General features: G+C 35.7%; 1 long non-coding RNA gene across 3 annotated transcripts in view; it reads right to left on the bottom strand.

Annotated features, from left to right (window-relative positions):
- The window catches only part of LOC123620053 (uncharacterized), a 173,193-nt gene that overhangs the window by 115,938 nt on the left and 40,795 nt on the right, over positions 1–16,460 (bottom strand). For 2 of the 3 annotated variants that reach the window (XR_006728764.2, XR_012504103.1), the window contains one exon: positions 10,766–10,850. This is a non-coding gene — a long non-coding RNA (uncharacterized LOC123620053). Of the gene's footprint in view, positions 1–10,765; positions 10,851–12,653; positions 12,741–16,460 lie in introns of all 3 variants that reach the window. The other variant, XR_012504102.1, reaches the window with a different exon arrangement.

Raw genomic sequence — 16,460 nt, 5'->3', positions numbered from 1 at the left:
AATGATGGCTAATAAATAAAAAGCAGTACATGTTATCTGTGTTATTATTATTACGTAAATCTTCAACCTCAAAGGAAGCATTACTACTAAGATCACTATTTTGAGATAAAAGATTAAAAAAAAAAGTCACACAACAGAGGTAGTGATTCTGGACCTTATGCTCACAATCCTTTTACAATTCAGCCTCCCAGAAATTGGAGATAATAGAGGAATCAACCCAGAGCTTGATAAAGCAAAGTGCATACTTTATCCCTGATAAGTATTTGACAGATGTAATTGTGGATATGCTGAGACAACCCCTCTATATTTGGTACTATTTCTTTACCCTGATTATTTATAGTGACATAACTTGAGTACAGATGTAGTGAAAGTGAAGCTGATGGCCTCCATATGTGATGAACCTCCTTTTGACAAGAACCTTTATATGAAGACTGGGCCCACATCTGCCAGGAATGTCTTAGGAAGGAGACAGGGCAGCATGTCCTGAAAGATCCCTGGCACCTCTAAAATGTTCTGAAAATCTGTTTAACCTGGGTTACATATAATCTCTGACTTTAAAAATAGAAAACAAATTAGATTAACATCATTAACAACATTGCAAAAGAGTCTCCAGTTTTAAAAGAACCAATTCTTTTAAAAACTATAAACACATTCATTGTAAGCAAACAATACAATTGCTTATAAATTCATCTTATCTATTCCCTAAAGCATTTCTAATCTATGGTTGGTAAGAGTTAGCTAATAGGTCCTACACTGAGAATAAAAATAAAATAAACAAAAACTAACTGGAGAGCTTTACGAAGACTCCTCAGATGTTTTACAAATCCAGACGCCTGCTCCCTAAATTGAAGAATCAAATCATTTTGATGATGCATCTATTCAACAGACATTTGTCTCTCTTCAGAAAATCACTTAGTGAGGTTTGGACTATTTCCACCTGCCGGCCCTGCCCGATGGGAGAGCTGACTATTTCTCCTTAGAGCTGAAAAATGCCAATAGTTAAGGTCTATCAGCCTGGAGTGGCTAAGTCCATACCAAGAGAATTTACTATCTGTTGGCTCTCTCCCTTCCCTGATCACTGTGCTTAAGGAAAGAAAACGTGTATGTGCATGTGTTTTCAAAAGTAAAAGAGAACAAACTTTCAAATGATATGCCCTTTAGAAACAAATTTATCCGCTTGAGCTCTGTCCACTGCCTGGGGCCACTGAAAACCAAAGCAGGATGTTTTTCTAAAAGGAGTGACTAGCTTACCTTACTTTCTCATTATAAAGAGCAACCACCCACCCACCTGGGTGTTACTGCTTTGCTCCAGAAGAGCAATTACCCCTTTGCTACCCCAAGATGGCCTTAATTCCTTGATGAAACATTAACTTACATGTTTAATGACAACCTACTATGTGCTCTGAACTTTAAACATAGTGAGAGATCTAGTTATTCAATCTAATGTTTATTGAAAATCTACTAAATAAAGCTGTACAATGCACAGAGCTTAGGGTTAAAAGAGAAATTAAGAATTTAAAATCTATACTCCCTCTCTTAAAGAGATCACAGAATGAATGTTAAGTTAGATATGCATGCATGAAGAGAAAACAAATGCCTGACATTAAATAAGTGGAAAATGATAATTAATGCCACAGAAATTTCATGGAAAAAGAGATCACTTTGAGCAAGAAGATGAAAGAAAATGTAACCCAGGTGGATGGATCTTGGTGGACCCTGAAGGATGGTGATTTGCAGAAGAGTGGACAGCACAGAGATGACATTCTAAGAAATGGGATGGAGAAAGATACAGAAGAAAGCACAAAGGCATGTCAAGGATTTTAAACCTTCATGAAAATAAAATAATGGCTACTATAGGGCTGGGGGCATAAAAATATTACCAAGTGCTAAGTCTTTAGAGGAACTGTAGATCATTATGGAAAACTGCAGATGCGTAATGCACAAGCTACTCCAAGCACATACAATAGCTAGCCAAAATGCAGCAAAACCATTTTTAATAAAGCCAAGCTTTTAAACAAAAAGGAATAAATTCTAGGTATCTAAAATGAAGAGACATTTCAAATCTGTAGCAAGTTGGTAATGCATCATATTAGAGGCTTGGGAGCTGAGATGGTTAGTAAAATCTTAGATCTAGGCCACAATCATTGTGCAGGACAGGGACTTGGAACATGTCATCTGAATAATGCTAAGAAGCAAAGAGCAGCTGTACCATTAACAGGAACCAGAAACACTGCACCACCTACACAGGAATTTAGCCCAGAACTGAGTATTGCCCTCCCTACAACAGCAAGCTATAAGCAGAGATAGCATCATCCAGGAGAAATCAGAGCTCCAAATCTGAGTGACATGCATATGTAGAGCTCAAATTCAGACCATATATGTAACACAGGAAAAACAGACTGAGAATAGAACATAAAAACTGGTTCTGAACTACTAAAACCCATCCTGTCTGGGATAGGAAAGAGTTTGATATAACAGAATAAGTAAGAAGGTAAAGGATGGAATAGAATCCATAAAATAAGAACAGGATATCATTATTTTTTAAGTCAATTCGGAAAAAATATAGAAGTGTCCAGGATTTAAGAAAGACATATTTCCTTATCTAGAAAAGGCACACCAAAGCCAGCAGGGTAATATAAACAAATTCACTCATAGACATATCAAGCGCTATAATTTTCTGGAATCCAGGGAAATACTTTGCTATTATCTCTCTGCTCATTCGCAGTCTTCTCAGCTTCTGCAAATTTTATTAGAAATACACTGGAGCTAATCCTATATGGAATGCGTTTTAAGTTTTCCTTCATAAACTGTATTCTGGATGATAGTCTCAGTTTGATCTTCAAATTAACTATCTATTTAGATGTACTGAAGCTGACTCTTTAACTGAACTATTTAATATATTTTTTTCCAATTCAATTAATATATATAAATATATTTTTTTCTAATTCAAGACTAGGATTTTAAAAAATGACATTAAGGTATACAGAGACTTTAAAAGCTTACCGGTAAAGACCCTTGCTGAAATAACTAGTAGAGGATGTATTTCAACAAAAGGAAATTGAATCTCCCGAAAAAGGAATAGTAAGAAAAAATAGTGAGCAAAGGAAATAGTCAAATAAAGAGATAAATGAAAGCTGAGTGAGGGCATCACCAGAACCAAGAAGTGCTGTGAGGTACTGTAAATGTTTGTTTTTAAATTTAAAAAAATAAGTACTGAATAAAATAAAATAAAAAATAAGTAAATAACTATTTTTAGGGTTTAAAAGCAAGGTGCAATAACAATAACACAAAAGACAGCAATTCTGGAGGGAAGTTAAAGCACTCAGTTTCCTATGCTTGTTAAGGGAAGGGCAGAAACATTGATCACCTTTAGATTTTTTGGAAAAGCAATAAAGTTGTGTGTCTTTAGAGATTTTAAATATTGAGAGAAGGCCATTAAAATGAATGTAATGGTATGTATAACTTTGAAACCAGAAGAAGAAACAAACGAAATAAAGAAAACTCCATTTATTTAATACTCAGAGAAAGAGGAAAAAGTCAAAAAATAGATAAAAATAAAATGATCAAAACAAGTGTAAATATATCAGTATTCTAAAAAAAAAAAATAGAAAATGGATCAGTGTATGGATAAGGAGGTGCATTTGAGGAAGATTTCCTTGGAAAAGTAGTCCTGTGATTCCTAATTCCTCCTCCCTAAGGGTGGGGGGTGGGGCGTGGGGGCGGGGGAGCGGGAAGAGGTGGTGGCGGTGAAATGGTGAATGTTTGCTCCCTTAGAGGGATTTGGCTTCCACAGGACAACAAGAGTGTTTCTTATCCCATGGGCTGAGACGTGACTCCTGCTTGAGACATTGTCAGGATGCAATTAAGGCTAACAGGTGGTGGTGGAGGAGGCAGGAGTGTGCCTGCCGCTGCCTCAGGACCGGACCGCCCTTGCAGGGTTTGTATAGGTCTAGGTTTTACTTCTCTTGGACCAGATGTGGACCATATGGACAGAGAGCAGGACTAGGGCCATTTTAAATTCTACCCCCAGAAAACTGCCTTGAGAGGGGAAGAATGAGGAGGACCAGTAGAATGAGCCATGTGGTGCAGACCACCTGCAAAGAGGAGGCTGTAGGAGGACCCCTAAACCTAAGGAAAGGAATGTATTGCCTGATGCTTGAGAGATACAGGTGAGAGATCCAGAATCTCAGATCCAAGATACAAGAGCATCAGCTTTAAACATCTGCCAGAGGCAGAGAGCACAAAGCTACCCAACCAAGAAAGAATTGCCCTATCTCATTCTTCCTTCCTTCCTCACTGATAGTCCTCATTCAATGCTGGATGACCAAGCAAGCAGCTATCAAACAGAAAGTAGGTATCTTTTAACCAAAAGAAAATGTGCTAATTAGTATAAATACTGAGGAAAAATAAACTTTTATGTAAAAAGCATTAGTGCACATTAAAGGATATAACATGATGATAAATGGAACAAACCACTTGAAGACAAACTCATCATGTAATTGTATGCACTTAATAATGTGATACTGAAATACATCAAATAAATAATACATCAAATCAAAGTAATAGCATTGCAAGGACAAATTGAAAAATAAAGAATCTTACTAAATCTTTCTTTAAAAGTTATAAATCAAAAAGCAAAAAATAAGTACAAAGAAGAATAACATACTCATCTACCAATCCAACAGTTATATGTGGGAATTTCATTTTGTAAAAAATAAAGAATACACCTTCTTTCCAAGAACTGGAATATTTACTTAAATTGATCAAAAAAATGATTAAAGGAAAAAAGGATAAGAGCAAATAAATATTACAAAGGAAGAAGAGAATGTAATTTTAAAATACATGAGGCCATAATTTTAAAATACAAGGAAATTCTATAAGCAACTTGATGCCAATAATTTTGAATTCTTAGATGAAAAAATAGGAGAACTTATTCATTTTTGAGACTAGGAAAAAAACCCAGTATTCAAAGCAGAACTAAATGTCAACTTTCCTTACATGCAAAAATCCTAAATAAAATATTATCAAATTAAATTCAGAAATGTCAGCGAAAGAAATCATGACCAAGTCGGTTTTCCAAATAATGCAAGGATGATGCTGATGAGGATTAGGGCAGGCCACTCCGAGATGGGCCATCTGGCAGGCAGATTATTTCAAGGTGAAAACAAGTAAGACCCAAAAGCCTCAGGAAGAACCTTTGAACTTTCCCCTAACTGCCTAAAAAAAATTTAAGATAGAAGGCCTATTCCAGGAAGGAGCTATTACCATAGATAACTATGGTGAAGTATGAACTAGGTGAGGCAGATAGGGAGGAACCTCGCAGGGTCCATTTGATCAAAGTCTTCTTTTTGTCCCATTGTCTCTAGATGGCCCAGCAAACATTTGTTTAATAAACATTCATTCTTTTTATCTTCCTGTAAATTATTTTACTTCCTTCTAAGTTCCATATCCCTACCTTCTTCTCCTTAGTCCAAAATGACATGTGTAACGTCATCTTGCAATACTAATCTTTGGAATTCTTCAAGCTTATGTGAATTCCCCGTACCTATGTGATAAATTTGATATTCTCAAGTTAGTCTGCTTTCTGTCATTTTAATTATTTGACCAGCCAAAAGAACGAAGAGAAGGGGGAGAATATTCCCCACCATGCACAACTGTAAATTAGAAAATCCATTATTCTGAGATAGTTTGTGAATGGATTAAGATGGAAAAATTCTATGACTTTGTCAATGTTTGCTATATAGCATTCAATACAACTACTCATTTGTGAGTAAAAAAACAGTCTTAATCAACTAGGAACAGAAACACTTAGGGTAAACATTGCATTTAATGGTGAAACTTTAGAAGAGTTCCCAATAAAGTCAGGAAGGATTCTTTGAGGTACTAATGAGGCCAAAAAAAAAAAGTTAAGAAAACTGGCCTTAACGATGAAATAAAGGGGCATTTCCTTTTCTCAATAGCTCTGTGAATGGGCAGCCCACACAATCCACACACAGGCTTTCTATTGATGGCAATGGGATTAGTGTGAGGTTTAAATACAAAACAAGCAATTAAGATCCCCCCTTTGTTTAAAAGAGTTCCTATGCAAGATGTTAAAGAGGGGCATGCGCTCTGTCCAGTCTGTCGGAGAGACAAGCCCTCACGTTTAAAACCTTATGAACTCTCTGGGCGATCAAATTTGGTGCACTAATAAGTCAGGCCAGGCAACATAAGTCCTAAACATGAATGTTTTTCAATTTTAAAAGCTTTCTTATGGTCATTAAACACTTCAGACAAATACTCATTATGAACTAATTGGTAGCAAATGTTCATTTGAAAACTTAAGCTGGCTTTGAATTATAGTGGTTTGGTTTTGAGACTTAAAAACCAAAATAATGAGAAAAAATTGTGTGAGCATCTTTGCATGCTTAAAAACTTCAATAGGCAAAACCTATTGTTTTTCAGATACCAACTCTGAATAAAGTCAGCCTTCTAATCCCAGAGTTAGGGAGGTTTCTCTAAATTCCTCATATCCTGAAGGAAATTTCTTCTGATGTCTCCTCCCTTTTCCCATTGTCACTCTAGATCTGTTGAGACATGTTTGTGAAATTCTCCTTTAGTTTTGAAATCTTGAGGATTAGAAACAGGCATTTTCTATAGAGATGCCTGCCCATTCTTAGGATTCCTTTACCATCTCCTATTGTTCTACAGAAACAAAATTTCTGGAGCATCATGGTAAGGACTAATCTAAGCATTTTAGTAATTTTCTTCTCATCTAGTGATACCAGATTCCTCAGGCTGCGTGATTTTTTTTTCTTTCATTGACTCTACATTTGTTCTTGCATAATACTGTTCTCACTTTTTATCAGATGGCAGGGAGAAGAGGACAAGATACCAGGGGCAAATCTGTTTGATCACAAACACAGTTTTTTACACACACACACACACACACACACACACACACACACACAAAATATCTGACCTGCCACTCCTTTTCTCTGAGCTTTCTCCCTACTCTGTTCTTACCACCTCCTTTAAATCTTGGCTTAAAACACATCTTTAGAGGCCATCTTTTATTAGCTTTACTTAATCTGATAAGTATGCTATATTCCTCAATTTAAAATCTAATTTTTGGATTTTGATTTTGAAATCATTGTCATAAACACTGGTTGAATAAACACATTTTATTTTTGTATATTCTATCACACTTCCAGCTTGATGCATGACGTATGCCTTCTTTCTTTCCCTCTTTTTTTCCTTTTTTTATTTCTCTCTTTTCTTACTCTCATTTTTTCTTCCTTCCTCCCTTCCTTCTTTCTTTCCTTTCTTTCTCTCTTTCTTTTTATGTCCCTCCTATTTTCCTTCCTTTCTATACTGTCTTATTTTATTTCTAGAACTGTAAGTTCTTTAGAAATATTTGCCTAACTATAAATCCATTTTTATTTGGGAGATATTATAAAACTGATTAGAATACACAAGAAAGTTGATCATAAACTATTCAGAGGCAATATAGGAAAAAGGAAAGATCCTCTAACTGATCTGCTTCAGTTTAGTTTCCTTAAACTGTTTCCGCAAAAAGTTTATTAGCATAATACTAAATCCCACTATAACTTCTCTATCTCACTTATTTTACAAATAAATATTTCATCTATTCCTTTAACAAGTCTACTTTGAAGAGTAGTTGCTTTCACTGCGACCACAAAAAGTCATAAACGTTTATGCTGAAAAGTTACAGAACATTAAGAAATAATCAGCATATATAAACTATCTGATTTTCTTCTTGTAATTATCTTTCCATGGTTTAATTTAACTGTTACTGTGTTGATCAATTATTCTTTTTTATCTTCATCTGGGATATTCTTCCTTTCCTCTTTGTTAGGCTAACTAGTTTGCCATCAACAAATTCTTTCCCCTTGCTATTCTTGTTAATATATTTGACTTATCTGATCACAATTACCCCCATAGGAACACCCTTATAACACCTTTCTGTATTCAGAATTCATTATCCATTCTCACTCTTCATTCTATTTCATATCAACTACAAAATTCATAATTTGACATCTATTTTTTGCCCCCATGTAAAATGTCTCTTCAAAGGAAATTAATTTAAAGCACACTTTCAACAACACAATAAATTCTGTTCATAAATGGGGCATGATGTACAAAAATTAAAATAACTTACAACACTGGAATTACACGGCATGGCAAAGTTCTCAGTTTACAGAACCATATAAAACCAAAACTGATTGGGAGATCAGCAAAGCTCTGTATCTCCTGATCTTTATTCCTGAACATTTATACATATTCTTATCAAGTGAAATGTCAGGCAGAATTGCCCACACTGTTTAAATAATAGAAATAATTGTTACTGTTATTGATAATAATGAGAGCATATAACTGAGTTCAAGTAGGTTAAAGGCACATGTTGTGTATCTTGATCATACTCCACTGAAATTGCCCATGCTGAAATCACTAATGGATTGTTTTCAGTTACTGGAACTCTGCTATAGTTAACGCCACTAGCCACTTTCTCCTTCTATTAATACTATCGTTCCTTGGTTTCTAGGATACCATTCCTTTCTGATTCTTCTGCTACCCCTGGGATACTCATACTGAGTCATGGTGGGTTTCTCCTTCTGAAACCAATTCTTAAATATTACTGTTTCCTTGATTCTTTTCTCTGTTACTTCTCTTACCTCCTCACAGTGTCAGCTACCATCTTGATTATCCTGCTTCCAAACGTAGAATCTCTAACCTGAGCTTTTGACTTGGATGTCTTACTGTCCACTTAACATAGCCACCTGGATATCTCAAAGGTACCTTAAAACGAGGCTCATGATCTTTGCTCAAACCTTCTTCTACAACATTCCTTCATCTTTTAATAATTCTACAGTTTGTTCCATGTCTAAATCCAGAAAGCTCAGTCATCTTGGCTTCCTTTTATGCCACCAAACCCTATATAAAATTAATCTCTACATTCTGTCAATACCACCTCTTGAATATTTCTAAACTCTGTTCCCCTTTCTTTGGCTACTGTCTTAGTTCAAACCAACATTGTCTCTTTCTTGGATTATGACAAAAGATTCCTCACTGGTCTCCCTGATGCCAGGGAGCTGCAATAATGCCAGCTGCAATAATGCCACCAGGATAATCTTCTGAAAATATTTAATATAATATTATTATAGTTTAAATTGTGTCTCCCCCAAAATCATATACTGACGTTCTAACTCCCAGTACTTCAGATTGTGAATTTATCTGGAAATATGGTCATTGCAGATGTAATCAGTTAAGATGAGGTTACAATGGAGTTGGATGGGCCTCTGTCTATTATGACTGGTGTTTTTATAAAACAGGGACATTTGGACCAGACATATGTTCATGGGGAGAACACTATGTGAGCATGAAGGCAGAGGTCGGAATGACACATCTACAGTCAAGGAATGCCAAAAATTATGAGCAAACCACCAGAAACTAGGGGAAGGCATGGAACAGATTCTTCTTCTCAGCTCTCAGAAGAAACCAATCCTGCCAACACCTTAAGCTCAGATTTATAGCCCCCAGAACTGTGAGACAATAAATTTCTGTTGTTTAATCCACCACTCAGTTTGTGGTAATCTTTTAGGGCAGCACTGAAAAACTGATACAATAATCCTACATTATTTCTATGCTCTAGATTTTTAAATTGTCCAATGTTACCCATTGTCTATGGTATCAAATGCAAACAGTGTAATATGTAAGACCTAACATGATTTTGGCTATTTTTACCCCTTTACTTTTGTTTCTCATCACTTTTCTGTTTACTACACTTCATTTCTCTCAATGTGACAGGCTCTAATGTATTTGTGTATTTGATAGCCTTCTGCCTAATGCTTTTCCACCATCATTCCCTGGGTAATTTCAGCCTATCTGTTAAAACACATGTATGGCATCTCATTCTCTGTTAATTACTTCAAGGCAGAGTTAGATTTCTATCCTCTCTGTTCCTTTGGATTCCCTCCCCCTCCTCTTCTGTGGTGCTTACCAGGTGCTTTTCAGTCTTCATTGACTCTACCTATTCCCCTACTCATCCCCTACACAGTGAATTCTTTAAGAGAAGAGATTTTGAATGATTTTGAAGAGATTTTGACAGATTCACCTGGCACAGTGGAAACTAGACAAATATTCTGAACAGATTAATGAGTCCAAGTATTCCTTAACCCTCTCTCTACACATTCAGAGACTTTCTCTTTCTCACCAGGGTGCCTAGATATTTAATGCATCCATTTTTAGCTATTCTACTTTATAGTTAAAAGGCTGAAATTTTTGTTATTTTGTCTTAATTAATGATTTTTAAGCTGATAATTATTTACACGCAAGAGAAAGAACATGTTATAAACATATCTTTAAAGTCCTGTTGACCAGGATTCATAAAATTTTTAACATTCAATGCAGAAAATCATTAGGCAAGGGAATAAAAGTAAAAATGGTTTTACCCTATCAAATGTTTTTCCTTTGGTTTAGAGACTAATTCCAAACTGTACCTCACAGCAGTGGGCAATACTTGAAGTTTAAAACGAAATTCAATAACCACACAATGTTCTTGGCTAGAGGTGCAATGCTGTAGAAGCAATACTGTCAAATGGATGGAGAAAGGAAGACAAACTGCCTAATACAGCATTGCACTTAATATTTGTTTAGCAAATATTTGCTTTAGCAAATGGAAGTGTGACAGTTAATAGACACAGTTCTGGACATAGGTAATATATTTTCTTAGAAAGAAATTTAATATAATCATAATCTCACTTACCAAATGTTTCTGCATTGAATATCTCTACTGCTGGTATCAGATTTTAACATTCCACTCTGTGCAGTCAGGATCATAGAATGTCAAGCTGAAAAGAAGAACACAGGTTTTCTAATTAAAATCCTCATTTTTAGATTAGATTGCTAGGACCCAGAGAGGTTAAACAACTTGCTCAAGTTTATGTAGCTATTTGGTAGGTGGAGAAAGATTAGAATCCAGATTTCTGACTTCTTGTGAAATGTTCTTTCTATTCTACTATGTTGTCTCTATTGAAAGGAAAATCCATTAACAAAAAAATTTAAGAAGAAAATATACTCTACTCTTCTATCACACGAAGAACACCAGTGTGTCATAAACTATTTCACATAAGAATGTAAGTCTACATCATATATTTCACTAATCTAAAATTATATTAGCTGTAATAGTGAACATGGATTTGTGAAATACGATTTGGTTGGTTCTTATCTCTTTAAAAAATTACATACAATAGTTTGGGGGGAGGTGATTAAGTTCTTATTTGTTTATTTTTAATGGAGGTACTAGGGATTGAACCCAGGACCTCGTGCATGCTAGGCAGGCACTCTACCACTCTGCTATACCCTCCCCTACATAAAGTAGTTTGAACTATGATATTTTCTTCTCAATTAACATCCACATGGAAAGTAAATGCCTCAAGATCATGTCACTGACTATGTCTTTATAAAACAATCATTGTGGAATATAAATATGTGAAGGCATCATGAAAATTTTACGTATTTTGAGAACTCAAAGATCTGCATTAATGTGAGACCTAAAGGTTGTAGCCCTTTTCTACTTCTCTATTGCATGTAATTTCAAAAAGGAACTTGCTTATTCTCAATATTTTGTTGAGGACAGGAACATTTCTATACCCTGCATCTGGAGGTGTACCTCACACATAGTAGATAATCAATAAATATTTGTGTGCTTGAAAAAGTTAATACTGAGGAAAATAAACCAGATCCTTTTTAGACGAGGGCAAGGAATAACTTATAAACACACTATTAAATAAAAGCTCTTGGCAATTACTATAGAGACCTCTCTGCCAGAGGTTCTACACTTTGATTCCCTAGAGTAATAATGCATACCAATTATTATATTTGAAAAATCAGTTCTAAGAAAGATGTGCCACTATTTTGTTCACTATAAAGCTCACACTATGGCCTGCCAACTAATTCGCCTCTCAAAGCTGAGTTTTCCTTTTGTTATTTGATTAATATAATTCTGATAGAAAATACCTTTTAATAAATAAATATTCAAAATAGTAGTATAGTTGGGGTTAGGATTCCTGGATTCTGGCCCCAACTCTGTCACCAACAAACCACATAACTATAGCAACCTTACTGAACAATCTATACCCTGTGGGGTACAATCAATATAATTTTTTCCAACATCTAGCCTAATCCACATTGATTAATGATATTTTGGTGAGACCTCTAGATTTTTATGTGATACAAAGAGTCTCATTTTGGTCATTAAGGCTCGTTTTTCTGCTGCAAAATTTAGTCCAGTCCACTTGAAATGTCAATTCTCATTTTGTATCCAAATGAGTATCTATCTATCTGCCTTCCAAGTTTAGGTGTGAACCATACTGCAGAGGAGAAAAGTAAGAGACGGTCTTTTGCTCTTTTACTCTTTCTAGATCTTGCATTATATTTTTCTGACTCACTCCCCTGACTCTAATTTAATTTTTACTTTTCCCCTGGGGCACTGGAGATTGAATCCAGGACCTCATGCATGCCAAGCATGGGCTCTACCACTGAGCTCTAGCCCCGACCCCACTTCCCTGACTCTAGATATCCAACATTTCACTGGTATTCTGGGGAAGAAATAGAATGCAGGAGGAAAAAGAACAAAAGTCTTATATATTTACCTTATTGACAAGTAGCCATAGTTGGCCCCAATGGGCAGGGACTCAAATTCACACTCTTAGGGGATATCCTTATGTGTCTTCGGAGGCCTGCATAGAAAACATTCATCCTATTCTCCCACTGATGTCCCTTCTGGATGACCATATGTCATAGTTTGCAAGGGAGAGCAGTGGCATAGTCTCAAGTCTTAGTGGCTTACAGTAACAAAAGCTTATATTTAACATGTCTTCTGCTTGTTAGCTTAATCATTTCTCCCAGCTTCTTCGTTCAGGGACTCATAAGGAAGAAGCGGCCCTCATCTGGGACTTGCTGCTGCCATTACAGAAGGAACAAAAGACAACTCTAAAAGTTTTACTTAAGCAGTATTACAAGCCACTTCTGCTCACATTCCTTTAGTAAAGTGAGTCAATGGGGAAGCCTAGAGTCTATACGGCAAAAAGCATGATCCTTTCATAGATAGCAAAAGAAATATTCTACACAAATAAAACCACCTTCCACCAGGACCCTGTACACCCTGACCTCTTCCATCTTTAGCTCCAGGAAATACACTTCCATAGCCTTCGGTTATTGACCGGGGCAACTTCGCTCTGTCATGTCATGCTCTCGTGGGAAGTATTTTCAAGATGGCTCCAACATGGCTACCTTTCACTACATCTACTTAACCCCTGGTATCTGTTCACAGCATCACCTTGGCGCTTGGAATCTGCTCATGATATCTATTTGGTCCTAGAGTCATACATTATTTTCATGCCAAATAATGAGAAGGCATGCAGTTTTTCTGTTACCATCTCTTCTCACCTTAGTGTTGGGAGCTGCTTTAACCTGATCTGCACAGCTAAAAGTATCCAGGAATAAGCAGGAACTAGAATATATATTTTGTCTGCCCTTGAACTCAGGATTTCAGTTTCTCCAAAGCACTTTCCTATCATGATTGATTCTGGTGCACCAAGAGGTAGGCCTAAAAGTGTCTGATGCCAGTGTTCCCTTGTTGAAGAAACTCTTGGTTTACTGTTAGGATTCTCTTGAATCCTTTATTGAGTGAGTAGGAGAGCAGCCACTATTCTTTCCTTAAAGAAGAAAGAAGATAAAATGCTACCAGACTGCCCACTAGGCTGAAAATTTATGAAATACATAAACCCATTCTTTATTAAGTTCTAGTCTTCTGTTTATTTAGCCTAAGCATCATCTTAAGGATGATAGTTGAAGGACCCAGTTGGTCACCTCTTCTTTAGCCCTGGAGGTGGTATCTGGTATCTCCTTGAAACTCTTTGCAATATGGAGATTCTTACTGCTTCTAGCTTTAGGATTTTAGCTAAAGACCAGACACACACACATCCTTCAATATCCTTTTTATGTAATCATGAACAGGTAAATTAACCTGTACAGTACTTAAATTTCTTAAGTGGGAAAGAACACTGAACTGTAGAGCAATCTAAGTAGTGTCAAAATCAGTAAGAAAAGTGGGGACATATTTTGAGGAGGAGATAAGACACTTTGATTCTGGACTTGTTTGCATTCTAGTAACTAAGGGTAGAATTGTTTTCTAAAGCAGTAAACACATTTTTTGAACCACTGAACTTTTGCCTTCATTTTAGAATGGCCTCCTTTGACTAAATGAAACATGCCTCCAACTGTACCAATCAAATATGTAGGTCCCTATTTGGCCAATTTTAAAGCAGTTCCAATTTTGTGAAAATCATAATGCTTATACTTCAGAATTTTCCATTGTCAATTATGCCGTTCACATTATAAGAAATTGACTTCATTTAAAATGAAGAAAAGATTTTAAATTAAGTCACAAAAGATTTAGAGAACTTTAAATTCAGTTTGGGTCTTTGAAACTACAACTGATAAAAAAATTTCTTTTGCCAACTCCAGTTTGTGTTACATTTTTAGTTTTTTTTAAATATAGGTATTTTGTAATTTCCATTGCCTTTCATATTAAAAAAAAAAAAAAAAAAGCTTTCTGATGGGGATTTTGGATGTAAAGCTTCCTGAATTAAATGTATCCTGCAGAGGTTGGTTGGTGCATCATGCTTACCCTTTGTGACTGACACAAGGTACATCAGATATGATGCGCACTCCAGAGCTCTCGTCTATCATCAGGTTGTACACATCGCATATAACTTAAAGGAAGTCATACTGGGCTTATATCTGGAGGGAACTCAAATTTGAAAAGATACTTGCACCTCAGTGTACATAGCAGCACTACATACAATAGCCAAGACATGGAAACAACCTAAATGGCCATCGACAGATGACTGGATAAAGCTGTGCTACACACAAACACACACACACACACACACACACACACACACACACACACACACACACACACACACACACACACACTGGAATACTACTCAGCCATAAAAAAGAATAAAATAATGCTATTTGCAGCAACATGGATGGACCCAGAAATCGTCATTCTAAATGAAGTAAGCCAGAAAGAGAAAGAAAAATACTATATGATATCACTCATATGTGTAATCTAAAAAAAGAAAGAAAGAAAAAGACACTAATGAATTTATCTACAAAACAGAAACAGACTCACAGACACAGTTAACAAACTTATGGTTATCCAGGGAGGAGAGGGGATAGGAAGGGATAAATTGTGAGTTTGAGATTTGCAAATACTAACTACTATATATAAAATAGACAAAAAATAGATTTCTTCTGTATAGCACAGGAAACTATATTAAATATCTTGTAGTAACCTATAATGAAAAAGAATATGAAAACGAATATATACATATGTATGTATGACTGAAATATTATGCCATACACCAGAAATTGACACACCGTAACTGAGTATACTTCAGTTAAAAAAAAAGGAATTCATAGCTTACATGTTATGAGGCCATGTAAAGGAAAAATCAACTTTCCACTAGAAATGTACCCCAACATTTTCAGTTTATTTAATGCATTAGCATTTCAGGTTTTGGAGGGAATTATTTTCCCCTTTTGAAACAAAATATTACAGTAAAACTGGTCTCCCAGTAATTACACATTTATTGATTTTGACATGCCCCCATGGCACCTTCTATATCAGGTGAAATAATCTTTAAAGTATCTATAGGACCTCAATTGGGAATATGAAATTTTCTACCACTTGGTAGTTTAAGTGGTTTATAAACAGCCACCGAACACTAAAAAGTAATATTTAAGAGCTGAAGGGAACTTTTGGAGTCAACTAAGAGCCCATGCAGGAGGTACCAGCAAGCTAGGAGAAATAAAACAACAGGAAATATTGGTGGGTTTTTTTTTTTTTAAGTTAATTACTGCCTTTGCTGACTGCATTTAATAGTTGATAGTTTAAAAGCTATCATACTAGTGGTAGGTACTGATCAAATTCACACAAGAAGTTTAGAACGTGACAAGGACCACCTAAAAGAACTCCACATTCTATTTGTGCTGACATAGCTGTCCTTTGGGTGAGGGAGATGCGAAATTGGTATAAAGATTCTACTAGTCTTCATTCTAGAAGTAATCAAAAATTTTGTTGGTAGCTGAAAAGTGATTAAATTAATGAAATTAAAAGACTGAAATTAACGGTTTTTATCCTTTGCTATATTGCAAGGAAAAACGACTTTTTGGATAACATAAAGAAACAGCCTAAATAAGAAGCAGAAAGGGAAGAGGTTTGGAGAAGGCAGAGGGGAATCAAACTAGATCAAGTACAATGAAAGAATTTTACACAAAGGAAAATGGGAAGGAGAAAGAAATATGATTCATTGGAGGGATCCTTTGGAAAGAGATGCATAATTTCTGGGAAGAAAACAATATGCCCTATTTCTTTGAAAAGTCAG

The sequence above is a fragment of the Camelus bactrianus genome, chromosome 3 (assembly GCF_048773025.1).
Source record: "Camelus bactrianus isolate YW-2024 breed Bactrian camel chromosome 3, ASM4877302v1, whole genome shotgun sequence".
NCBI classification, from domain to species: Eukaryota; Metazoa; Chordata; class Mammalia; order Artiodactyla; family Camelidae; genus Camelus; species Camelus bactrianus.
Note: the sequence above shows the minus strand (reverse complement) of the source record. Positions and strands in the feature narration are given on the sequence as shown.